Source organism: Lepus europaeus, chromosome 3 (genome assembly GCF_033115175.1).
Source record: "Lepus europaeus isolate LE1 chromosome 3, mLepTim1.pri, whole genome shotgun sequence".
Taxonomy (NCBI): domain Eukaryota; kingdom Metazoa; phylum Chordata; class Mammalia; order Lagomorpha; family Leporidae; genus Lepus; species Lepus europaeus.
In genome coordinates this window covers 80,513,770-80,526,047 of record NC_084829.1, presented here as the reverse complement: position 1 = coordinate 80,526,047, position 12,278 = coordinate 80,513,770, and the positions used below count along the sequence as shown (strand labels likewise).

At 38.9% G+C, this 12,278-nt stretch overlaps 1 protein-coding gene across 1 annotated transcript in view; it reads left to right on the top strand.

Moving 5' to 3' along the window:
• Positions 1–12,278, top strand: part of ME1 (malic enzyme 1) — a 239,696-nt gene that overhangs the window by 73,405 nt on the left and 154,013 nt on the right. The window lies entirely within an intron of this gene.

Below are 12,278 nucleotides of genomic sequence, written 5' to 3'. Positions count from 1 at the left end.
TTGTTGGTCTCTTGACTCCCTTATGCTCCAAGTACTGGAACCTGGCATTGGCTATGGTTCTTGGATTCTTCTGGGAACTTGCTCATCCTCCAGTTTTAATAGATTCTTTTTGAGTGCTGTCATTTTCAGAAGGCCCCCAAAAGTGTACCCATTGATCATATAGCTCCTGAATGTTCTCCATCCTTGAATTTTTGCCATAGTGCTTTACCCTTTATTGGGCTGGCTAGTGTTCCAGTCAAATCTGACCTATTTTTCTCTCTTTCTACCTTCTTTTCTCCTTTTCTTCCTGTAAGAAAAACAAAAGTCCCTACTTTTAGAGTTTGTAATCTAGTAAGATAGGCACATAAGAAAGTGAAATAATGTATGACAGCATGATAATGTTACAGTAGAGAAAAGTGGCAAGGTTCCATGTAATTACAGAGATATTCCAAACTCATTTTGAAAATGTTGCTCAGAAAATATTTCCAAGAGGAAATAACACTTGAACTGCCTCTGATAATGAATTAGGAGCTATCCTAGCAGTAAAGAGAAACTGGAGGTTTTGGAGGGATGCCGAAATGAATCCTTAGAAGATCACCCGGACTTGGAAACGGGTTCTTTGTCAGGCTGAATTTGTTGATCAGATGCCAAAAGCAAGGGTGGAACCAAAAAATGAGATATAAAAACCAAATGGGCAGATGTATCAGAAGCTGAGACAGAGTGGACTTTGAAAATGAGTTTCAGAGTGAGAGCAGATCAAGGCGTCCCTAGACCTTTATTGTTCATTAAAATAAAAGAGATGTGTTAAACATTTAAGCCTGAAGAATGCCAACATTTGCAGGGGTGGGCAACATCCGGCCTGTGAAATCGTTTATTCTGGGCCTGGCAAGGCAACTGCAGGTGGGACTTGAAATTCAATAAATCTGAAGCAGGCCAATTTTTAAGTTCATGGTTTTGTGTGGCCTACAGATGATGATATAAATATCCAAATGGCTCTTGGCAGAATAAAAGGTTCCCCACCCTTGATTTAAGTGGTAAGCAGGAGCAAGGGAGCCTGAAGAAGGCTGAGGAATAGCAGAGAGTGGCAGTATCTGGGTAGACTAGAGAATAGAGCTATTGACCTTCTATTCACTAATACTGTAATAAGGCAAAGAATGGGCACAGATGTAAGGAAGTTGAATAGCTAGAAGCTGAAAGTCCTGATTTTTTTCTTTGCATTAATCCCCAAAGTGTTTATCTAATGAGAGTGCAGATGAGTGGGAGTGAGGAATGGGGAAATAGAAAGTAGCTCTCATGGAGAATTTAAGAACAGCCATTAGTAGGTATTTAAGGAAATCATGTTGAGTTGTGAAGACCTATCTGACATTATAGAGGCTGTGACTTTTTTAAATGGACCTAAAACCTTATTGAGTGCTTTCTGCAAGGTTTACTATGAAATAAGGATTGAAGAAAAGAGAAGGAAGATGGACTGATTTATATTTGGAGATTTTCAGAAGGGTATGATGGTGAGAGAAACAGGCAAGGGAGTTAAGGATTGTTGGCAGAATGGATAAAATCTAGTTGAATAAAAAGGAAGTTCAGTAGGATACATTGATAATTTGGAGGAAAAATTAAAGCAGGTATTGAAAGATAAACATTAATGAGGCCAAATTGTAGTAATAGTAGAAGTACAAGACTTCAAATAGTTCCTGGAGGAGACAGCGCTGTGACATAGAAGGTAAGCCTCCACCTGCAGTGTCAGCATCCCGTATCCCAGTTCAAGTACTGGCTGCTCCACTTCCAATCCATGTCTCTGCTAATGAGCCTGGGAAAGCAGCAGAAGATGGCCCAAGTGATTGGACCCCTGCACCAATGTGGGAGACCCAGATGAAGCTCTGTGCTCTTGACTTTGGCCAGGCAAGCCCAGGCTATTATGACCATTTGGGGAGTGAACCAGCGGATGGAAGATGTCTCTGTCTCTCTGTCTCTCTCTGTGTGTGTAACTTTGCCTCTCAAATAAATACATTTTAGAAAAATTGAGAGACAGAGAGACAAAGTGAATGAGTGAGAGAGAGAGAGAGAAAAAGAGAGATATAGAAAACACTCCTTTCCACTGATTGACACCCCGGATGTCCTCAAATGGCTAGGCCAAAACTGGGAGCCAACTCATAACCTGTCTCACATATGTGTTTGTCAGGAACCCAATCACTTGGGTCATCACTGCTGCCTCCAGAGTCTGCATTAACAGGAAGCTGGAGTCAGGAACTTGAGTTGGGAATCTAGCCCAGGTACTCTAATATGGGATGCAGGCATCTGGGATAAAATCTTTAATGTGTGCATATATGTTCTAGGTTGGCATTCTGGCAACAGCAGTGATAATGATGGCTTCATTTCATACATGCAGCACCAGTGTTTCCATGTTCCTCAGAGGTAGCAGCCATAGTCAGATTGTGCCCCTCTCTGCATTGTTTTTCTTCATTCTCAGATTGAAAAGGTTGGGGACCCAGCATGAAATGTAAAGCCAGTGCAGGTTTAAGAACACCCTCACAGGAGGACATCTGGGCTCTGGATGTGAGAGAAAAATGAAGTGAGGAAAGGATCCATATGGTAGGGTGGTCCAGTGCCGGGTGTCGGAGACCTAGTGAAATACGGAGTACTTTCAAGTAGGAGGACTGCCTACTTCAGATATTAGAGTCCAAATGAGATGAGTGGATGTCCGCTTAGGGACAGGAGACTGGTTTCATACAGGAGGATTGACCAAATAAGTAAATATGTTAAGCATAAAGGAAGCTAGATTTCTCACCGTAGGAAAGTGTGGAAACTGAAGAGAACAAGAATGAAGCTTGCTAGAGGTATTGTTGTGAATTTTTGGTTTTTAATATCTAGGTTGATATAGAAATAAATAGGTATATGTGTATGCACACATGCACACAGATGTGGATCAAGTGTGTATCTTACATATATTCTCTAGCTGTGTCCATTGGGTTGACCTGGAAGCAGTAAAACCATGGTAACAGTAGGCACACCAGGCACTCAGATCTAAATAACATTCTCCACCAAAAGGAATCAGAACTCCTTAGAGAACTTGTTGACTCCAGGACTACAGCAGTGTAAGGAAAAAATGAACTTGGTACTTGTACCAAAATATAAGGAAGTTCTGAAAGAAAATGGGAATGCAACAAAAGGCCATAGGAGCTTGAAGGGGCTCTTCACTGTCCACACCTGGGACTGTTTGGGCATCAAATAAATTGTATTTGAAACAGATTAAAGACTGACTGAAAGAAAAAAACTATGAGTCCATACTGATACAAATAAATAAATGAATAAATTGAAAGTTAGATGAAGAAACAATATATTTCTAGAATTTTTAAGAATTCTATAAAATAGAGGTAAGTTACAAAAGGAAGAATGAGTGGCTTTCAGGGAAGAAGTCTGGAAAACAACACTTTAGTCAAGTGGTCAAGATGAACATCAGTAATAATGAGAGATGGATCAGGGATAGTAAACAGTGAGAAAACAATATGACTTACGTGATATTCTTACAAAGATGTATAATCTGAATCCAATCATGAGGAAACACCATACAGATTCAAATTTAGGGACATTTATAAAAATGCTGACTTGTAATTAAAAAATAGTAAGCTCATAAAAATCAAGGACATATTGAAGAAGTGTTCCAGATTAAGGGGGAATAAAGAGATACGACAACTAAATGCTACATAGGATTTTGAACTATTCTCTTTTATTATGGAAGATATTAATGGGACAATTCATGAAAAGTGAATGACATCTAGTGATTAGATTAAGTCAATATTAACTTTCTAGTTTGATCACATAGGAGAATATTTTTGTTTTTAGGAAATGACTAAGCTATTTGGTAGTGATAGGGCAACATGTTGCTAGTTAAGTCAGCTAGTTCAGGGAGAAATATATCCTTGTAATATACTTTAAAGGATTAATGTACTTTAAAAGATTATACTGTAAGATATGATCATAATCATCCATGCCTTAACATTTTCCTCTTTTAACTGTCCTTGGCTTCAGAAACATTCATTATCTTTACCTGTTAGATGACTTCTGAGGACACTTCTTAATCATCTCATTTTTTTAATGTGGTGGTAATTTGTAATACTTTCCCCTTGGTCTTCTTGTCTTGCTCCCATAGGGATTTCTTCTATTCTTTTCAACTCTAGGTCTATGACTCATAAATCTGCATCTTAATTCTTCATATTTCCTGATCTTTAGACCTACTTATTACTTGAATGTAGCTTTCTTTAATCCTTTTTTTCTCATCAATCCAGACCTATTGATGTAAATCAACTTTGGGTTCACTTCCAGGTCTCATTAATGCATACTCACATTCTGTAAAAAACTATCTGAGGTATAACTTGCTTATTTTAAAAATAAATTCAAGAGTAAATTCAGCAAAGTCAATTTTGCAATGGAAGAGAGAATTATTAAAGAAAATTACAAAGTAGTTTCTTCCTTCACTGGGCCAGGAACAACATTTTAGACTCATTTCCAAAAGAGAACATAAGTCTAATTACAATAGAAAGTTAAGACATTCTAAAATAAATTATATTTTTATATGAACCAAACTTTATTAATGGTTTTATCTGAGATAACAGATAATATGAAGAATGAAGGATATTATCTCATATTCCAAATCTGTTTTGAAAGTAGAATATATATAAAAAGTTAGAGGTTATGAGAAAGGTTTGTACTATATATGTGAAAGCAATCCACATGTCAAAATGTTCTCAGTTCTAGCATGGAATAGATACAAAAGTATGAGTGCTTTTAACTGACATGTTTAACATACTTTGAATAAAAATTAAATATTTTAAATAAATTGATCAACAAGAAGAGGGACAGTGAAATTATGTTTATGTAATTCCACTCATTTAAAAATGTCATTGATAAAGAACTTTATTGTGAATATAATTAATGTTTTATACCAACTCTATACCAGAAAACATCATTTCTGTGCCAAAATATTTTTAGATTCTCAATTAGATTTCTTTGTTTTTTTTTTTTTGACAGGCAGAGTGGACAGTGAGAGAGAGAGACAGGGAGAAAGGTCTTCCTTTTTGCTGTTGGTTTACCCTCCAATGGCTGCCGTGGCCGGCGCACTGCAGCCGGCGCATCGCACTGATCTGAAGGCAGGAGCCAGGTGCTTCTCCTGGTCTCCCATGCGTGTGCAGGGCCCAAGGACTTGGGCCATCCTCCACTGCACTCCTGGGCCCATAGCAGAGGGCTGGCCTGGAAGAGGGGCAACCGGGACAGAATCCAGCGCCCCAACCAGGACTAGAACCTGGTGTGCCGGCGCCGCAAGGCAGAGGATTAGCCTATTGAGCCGCAGCGCCAGCCTCAATTAGATTTCTAATCATAGAGACATTCCAGGAAGTATTACACACAGCTCTTTGAGAGTGCTTATTTTGGTGAAATAGTTAAAGTTCTATCTTTTGTTTAGCTGTATCTAAGTATCTTTTCCATGAATGAATCTCTACTCAGCACAAGAGATTACAGGTGATCAAATGACTCTTCCACTGAAGCAGAGCCTCAGATCTATGTATAATAAACTTTGATATTTCATTTATATTAATATCATTATATAATATATTAATATCATTCATTGTTCCTCATTTAACATTTATTGATTGATTGATTGATTTTCATTTTATTTGAAAGTCATAGAGGTAGAGACAAAAATAGTGAGAAGGAGATTGAGACAGCCAGAGCTGAGCCAGGAAGAAATCGGGAAGCCAGAACTCAAATCAGTTTTTCCATGTGGGTGACAGAGACCCAGATACTTGAACTATCATCTACTGCCTCAGAAGATGCTCATTAATGGGGAGCTAGATTGGAAACAGAGTATCCAGGATTGAATGAGACACTCTGATATGGGTTGTGGTTGTTCAAGTACAGACTTAACTGCTGTACCAAACTGCTACTCCTGTGCTAATTCCTGAGACCAATGTTACCAATGGGAAAATCTTGGCTAACCGACAATAGTTACCAAGAAATATTATTTAATATTACATTGCTAAGATCACCTTAGATAAGCCATTAATCACTCCTTTTAAAAGTCCAAAACTACTTTAATTTTATAATTAGTTATTCAGATCCTGCTGATTGCATAGGGTCAAGTTGGCTATGATAGGAATTCAAATGAAATATATAACATAAAGAGCTTATAATAATTTTGGAGAAACAAAAGAAATTTATATGAAAGGGCAAGAAAACCAGTAAAGGATATAATTTGGTATCAACTCAGTAAATTAATATTCTTGAGTCAGAAAATCATTATTAATCTCTCTGTAGCACTTAACTATCCCAAGTTTTATTTACTTATTATTATGTAAACCTGTATTCATTTAAGATTTTCACTGTTTTTAAAATTTGTTATCATATAAAATCCTTAATTTTTTTTAGCACTGAAGTCAGCACATACAAGTGTGGGATATATCTCACATGACTGTCCACTTGCAGGCATTGGAGTTTTAACTGTCAGCAAAATAGGAGAGTTTCTGTACTTAAGAAGCTTATCACTTATATGTATTTGTATCCTAGGAAATAGTGTCAGGAAACAGAAAAACAGTAAATCTATGAACAAATAAAAAACAATCTCCAATACTTGTGAATATTATGAAGACAATAGAAAATGTAGTGTTTGGAGATACTTTACCTACTGTTATCAGAGAAAGCCTGAGGAACTCACGTTTGAGTTGAAGCCTGGATGACAAGGAGTAACCAAGTAGTTAGGTCTACAGTCTAGAAATCAAGGGAGAGATCCAGTTTGAAGAGCAGAGGTTTGAGAGTTGTTACTGTGAACATGTGTATTTCAAGCCATGAGACTGATTTTGAGTATAGATGCCTGGAATAGTAGAACTTTACTAAGGCTAGTAGAGGAGGAAGAGGTAGCAAAATGAAGCTGAGAAGGTCAAGGTAGTGGTTAGGAGGAAACTCAAGAAATGTCTAGTATAGGGCCTAGGAAATAAAGTGTTTCCAGAAGGGGCAAAGTCAACAACGTCAAATAGTTGAAACATCAAGTGGAGACTTGAGGTCTGACTTTTGCTTTTTGGATATGAATCATCAGTGGCTTCATAGGAGCTTTCTGTGGAGAGATGATGGAGAAAACCTCACTGATGGGTTGAAGAGAGAATGGGAAGTAAAGAATCAATGGGAATATGTAAGTCTTTTGAGGAATTTTACTGCCGAGGAGAGGAGAATAGGGAGTAAAATCCAATTTTTAAAAAATATGAATAATAGGGCAGGTTTTTATGCCAATCAAGGCTGATTCAGTAGGAAAAGCATGGTGGATCTTAGAGATGGACAGTTGCAGAGTGAAGCCTTGGAAAAGCTAAAATGGGATAAGGTCCCGAGCACAAATGAGGAGATAGCCTTGATCTCAATCAAAATGCCAACAACATAATTATCAAATGTAGAAAAGATAATGCTTAAATTCATAGGGAGACACAGGAGACCCCGAATAGCTAAAGCAGTCTAAAACAACAAGAACAAAGCTGGATGCATCACAATAGCAGATTTCAAGACATACTGTAGGACAGTTACAATCAAAACAGGCTGGTGCTGGCATAAAAATAGATGTGTAGACCAACTGAACAGAAGAGAAACTCCAGAAATCAATCCATGCATCTACAACCAACTTATCTTTGACAAAGGAGCTAAAATCAGTCCCTGGAGCAGAGGTAATCTCTTTAACAAATGATGCTGGGAAAACTGGATCTCCATATTCAAAGTATAAAGCAAGACTCCTACCTTACACCTTACACAAAAATCCACACAAAATGGATCAAAATGCTAAATCTATGACCTGATACCATCAAATTATTAGAGAATGTTGGGAAACCCTGCAAGACATTGACACAGGCAAAGAGTTCTTGGAAAAGACCCCAGAGGCACAGGCAGTCAAAGCCCAAATTGACAAATGGGATTATATCAAATTGAGAAGCTTCTGCACTGCAAAAGAAAAGCTCAGCAAAGTGAAGAGGCAACTGACAGAATGGGAGAAATTATTTGCAAACCATACAACTGATAAAGGATTAATAACAAGAATATATAAAAGAGAATTGAAAATGAATCTTGATGTGAATGGAAGGGGAGAGCAAGTGGGAAAGGGGAGGGTTGCGGGGGGGGGGAGAAAAAAAAAACACAGGAATATATAAAGAGATCAAGAATCTCCACAACAACAAAACAAACAACCCAGTGTAGAAATGGGCAAAAGACTTAAAAAGACATTTTTCAAAATAAGAAATCCAACAGACACATGAAAAAGAGGAAATGGCCGAAAGACATAGGAAAACATGCTCAGGATCACTAGCCATCAGAGAAATGCAAATCAAAACTACAATGTTTCTCCTCACCCCCATTAGAGTGGCTTTTATACAGAAATCAACAAACAAATACTGGTGAGCATGCAGGGGGAAAGGTACCCTAATACACTGGTGAGAATGTAAACTGGTAAAGCCACTATGGGAGACAGTATGAAGATACCTCAGAAATCTGAATATAGACCTACCATATGATCTAGCCATCTCATACCTGGGAATTTACCCAAGGGAAATGGAGTCAGAATATATAAAAGTGTTATCTGTACCCACATGTTTATTGTAGCTCAATTCACAATAGCTAAGATATGGAATTAACCCAAATGCCCATCAACTGAAGACTGGATGAAGAAATTATGGGATATGTATACCATGGAGCACCTAAAAGGCAGTTGGCAGAAGTGAAATTAACACTTTGAGAAGCAGTGACCTTGAACAGCCCTTGTCTTGGCAGTTTTCAATCTCTTTAGTTCTCTCACTAAGAAATTTACTTCCTTCATATTCTTTCATGATTCTGATTGTCTTTCTCTGTTTCTGTATATAGTTAAGTCCTTAATTATCATTTGTAAGGCTGGCTGGGTGGTGAAAAATTCTTTCAATTTTTGCTTGTCTTGGAAGATCTGTATTTCACTTTCATATATGAATGAGAACTTTGCTGGATTAAGTATTATGGGTTGACGGGTTTGTTCTTTTTTTTAAAAAAAATATTTATTGTATATCCCGCTTCCCATGTTGGATCATTCTCTCCCTTTTTTATTCTATCAGTTAGTATTAGCAGACACTAGACTTGTTTGTGTGACCCCTTTGACTCTTAGACCTATCAGTGTGATCAATTGTGAACTGAAATTGATCACTTGGACTAGTGAGATGGCATTGGTACATGCAACCTTGATGGGATTGTATTGGAATCCCCTGGCACATTTCTAACAGCATACTCATAGAATGGCAGATGTCCTAAACAGCACTGTGGCCTCAGAATCAGCCCTTAAGGCATTCGGATCTGGCTGAAGAGCCCAGGAGAGTATTTTAGGCATGGAAAGCCAAGACACTCTGACAAAAATAAAAGAGGACCTAAATGAAAGATCTCTGTGAGTGAGATCCCAGTAGAAAGAACAGGCCATCAAAGAAGGAGGTACCTTTCTCTGAAGGGAGGAGAGAACTTCCACTTTGACTATGACCTTGTCTAAATAAGATTGAAGTCGGTCAACTCAAGAGGCTTCCATAGCCGTGGCAACTCATGACTAGAGCCTAGGGAGATTACTGATGCCATAAACAAGAGTGTCAAATTGTTAAGTCATCAACAGGAGTCACTGGTACTTACTCCTCATGTGGGATCTCTGTCCTTAATGTGTTGTCCAATGTGAAGTAATGCTATAACTAGTACTGAAACAGTATTTTATACTTTATGTTCTGTGTGTGTGCAAACTGATGAAATCTTTGCTTAATATATACTAAATCGATCTTCTGTATATAAAGATAATTGTAAATGAATCTTGATGTGAACGGAATGGGAGAGGGAGAGGGAGTGGGAGATGGGAGGGGTGCGGGTGGGAGGGAAGTTATAGGGGGGAAAAGCCATTGTAATCTGTAAACTGTACTTTGGAAATTTATATTTACTAAACAAAAGTTTAAAAAATCTATATTTATTTATTCATTTGAAAAGCAGAGTTATATAGAGAGAAAGAGACAGAGACATCTTCCTTCTGTGGGTTCATTCTGCAAATGGCTGCCATGGTCAGGGCTGGGCCAGACTGAAGCCAGGAGCCTAGAATTCCATCTGGGTCTCCCACGTGAATGAAGGAGCCTATGCAGTTGGACCATCTTCCACTGCTTTCCCAGGTGCAATAGCAGGGAACTGTATCAGAAGTGGAGCAGCCAAAACACAAACCAGTTTCCCATATGGGATGCCAGCATCACATGTGGCAGCCTACCCCTCTACACTCCCATGCCGGTAGTTCTTTTAGAACTTGGACTGTATCTCTCCATTCTCTCCTTATACATAGGGTTACTATTGAGAAATCAGTTCTCAATCTAATGGGAGTTCCTTTAATATGTAACCTGGTGTTTTCTCTTGCAAATCATAGAATATTCTCTGTTTTACTTTTGAAAGTTTGACTCTAATGTGTCATGGTGAAAATCTTTTCTGATCATGTCTGTTGGGGGTTCTGTGTGCTTTCTGAATTTGGATGTCCATGTCTTTCTCCAAATTGGAGAAATTTTCTGCTGTCATTTCATTGAATAGGTTTTCTAAGCCATTCTTTTTTTTTCCTTTCTTTAGGAACTCCTCACACTTATATTTGATCATTTGATGGTATACTATGGATCCTGAACAGTGTTTCCATCCTTTCTAATTTTTTATTCTTTTTTTTGTCTTGAGGTATTTAAAAGGCCTATCTTCTAGATCAGATATTCTTTATTCTGTTTCATCAAGTTTGTTGTTAATGCTTTCAGCTGTGTTTTTAATTTGATTTATTAAATACTTCATTTCTGATATTTGGTTCTTTTTCAATATCTCTGTCTCTTTGCTAAATTGATCATCTATGTCATATACTGATTTCCTTATTTCATTTAACTGTATTTCTGTATTTTTTTAGTAACCTTACAATCATTCTTCTGAAATTTTTTCTGCTATTTTGTCAATCTCCTTGTCTTCACAGTTTAAATATTAGCATGTTATTGTGTTCCTTTTGGGGAATCATATTGCCTTCATTGTTCATGTTTTTTGTGTTTCCATGCTAAATGTTGTATCTGTTGTTTCTATCACTTCTGGATGGTAGTTTTTAAAAATATTTTTTGGTTGAAGGCTGTGTTTCTGGAGATATGTTTCTGGGGCTTGGTGGAGCACTGAAGGCTTACACTTGAGCTCCAGGGGTATGTGCTTGGTGGGGCCAGGGAGCTGAGGCCACCATTTGTATGTGGGGCAAAAGTTCAGAGTGTCACCCAAGATTGGGCATGGTGGAGCACTTCTGGCTACAGTCAGTGGGGAGATGCGATGTTTGAAATCCCAGATTTTCTCTAGCCAGGGTGAACTAGCTGTTCATAGCTTAGAGTGAACTTATAGTGCTAACGTGCTTTACCCCACCCAGGTGTACACACTGACCAGAGCAACAACTCACTCTGTAATGTGTCCCCTGACCTCACTGTGAGATCTGTCCTCAGTGTACGGGGAGCTCTGAGTCTCTGCAGTCTTACTGGGTGGGGGCATGGGGACCCAGCAGAAACCTGTGATTTTTGAAGTTGTTGGAGGAGCGGAGGCAGTGGAAAAGAGGATACTTAGTTCCACCTGCGCAGGCCTCCTTATTTCCAGACTACTGGGGGTGCCTCAGCTACCTTGCTCCCATCGTCTGTCATTGCACAGAGTGCTGGGTGGGCCTGGGTTCTGGGGCTGCTGCTGCCCTGTTGGTCCCAGGTGGATCCATGGGGCTCACACTGCCATGCTAGAATGCAGAAATGTCTCCAGGGACCCTGGAAAGATGATAAGAACTGCTTATGGGTGGTTCCTCCTCTCAAGATGGCACCTACTTGCTGCAGTCCCTGAGGGGTGAGGGAGGGAACCTTGTAGGTTTCCCTCCAACGTCCCAGAACTCCAAGTTTTTGAAGGAACACTCCTCACTAAGCTGCTGGTCTATGACAGCAGAATTCCTGTCTGGAGAGGGTCGGCCAAGTGGGAGGTCTGCGCAGGTGAGCTCTGGGCAGGTGAGCTCTGCCTGCAGTCTCCTTTACACCCTTTCCCTGATGACAGGAAATCCCCTGGCCCTGGGATCTTGTTCCTCTTTCTCCTCTAAGTTGCTCGAGCTGTTTTGCATGTCCCTCTGTGTTCCTGCTTCTCTCCTACTACCTCTGGTGCTCTTCCTGTGGATGAGGAGGAGGCAAACACTGGACTTCTTTGTATGGCCATCTTGAATCCACCCAAATATTTTAAGCTAAAAAAATATTTATTTATTCATTTGAAAGTCAATTAATAGTGAG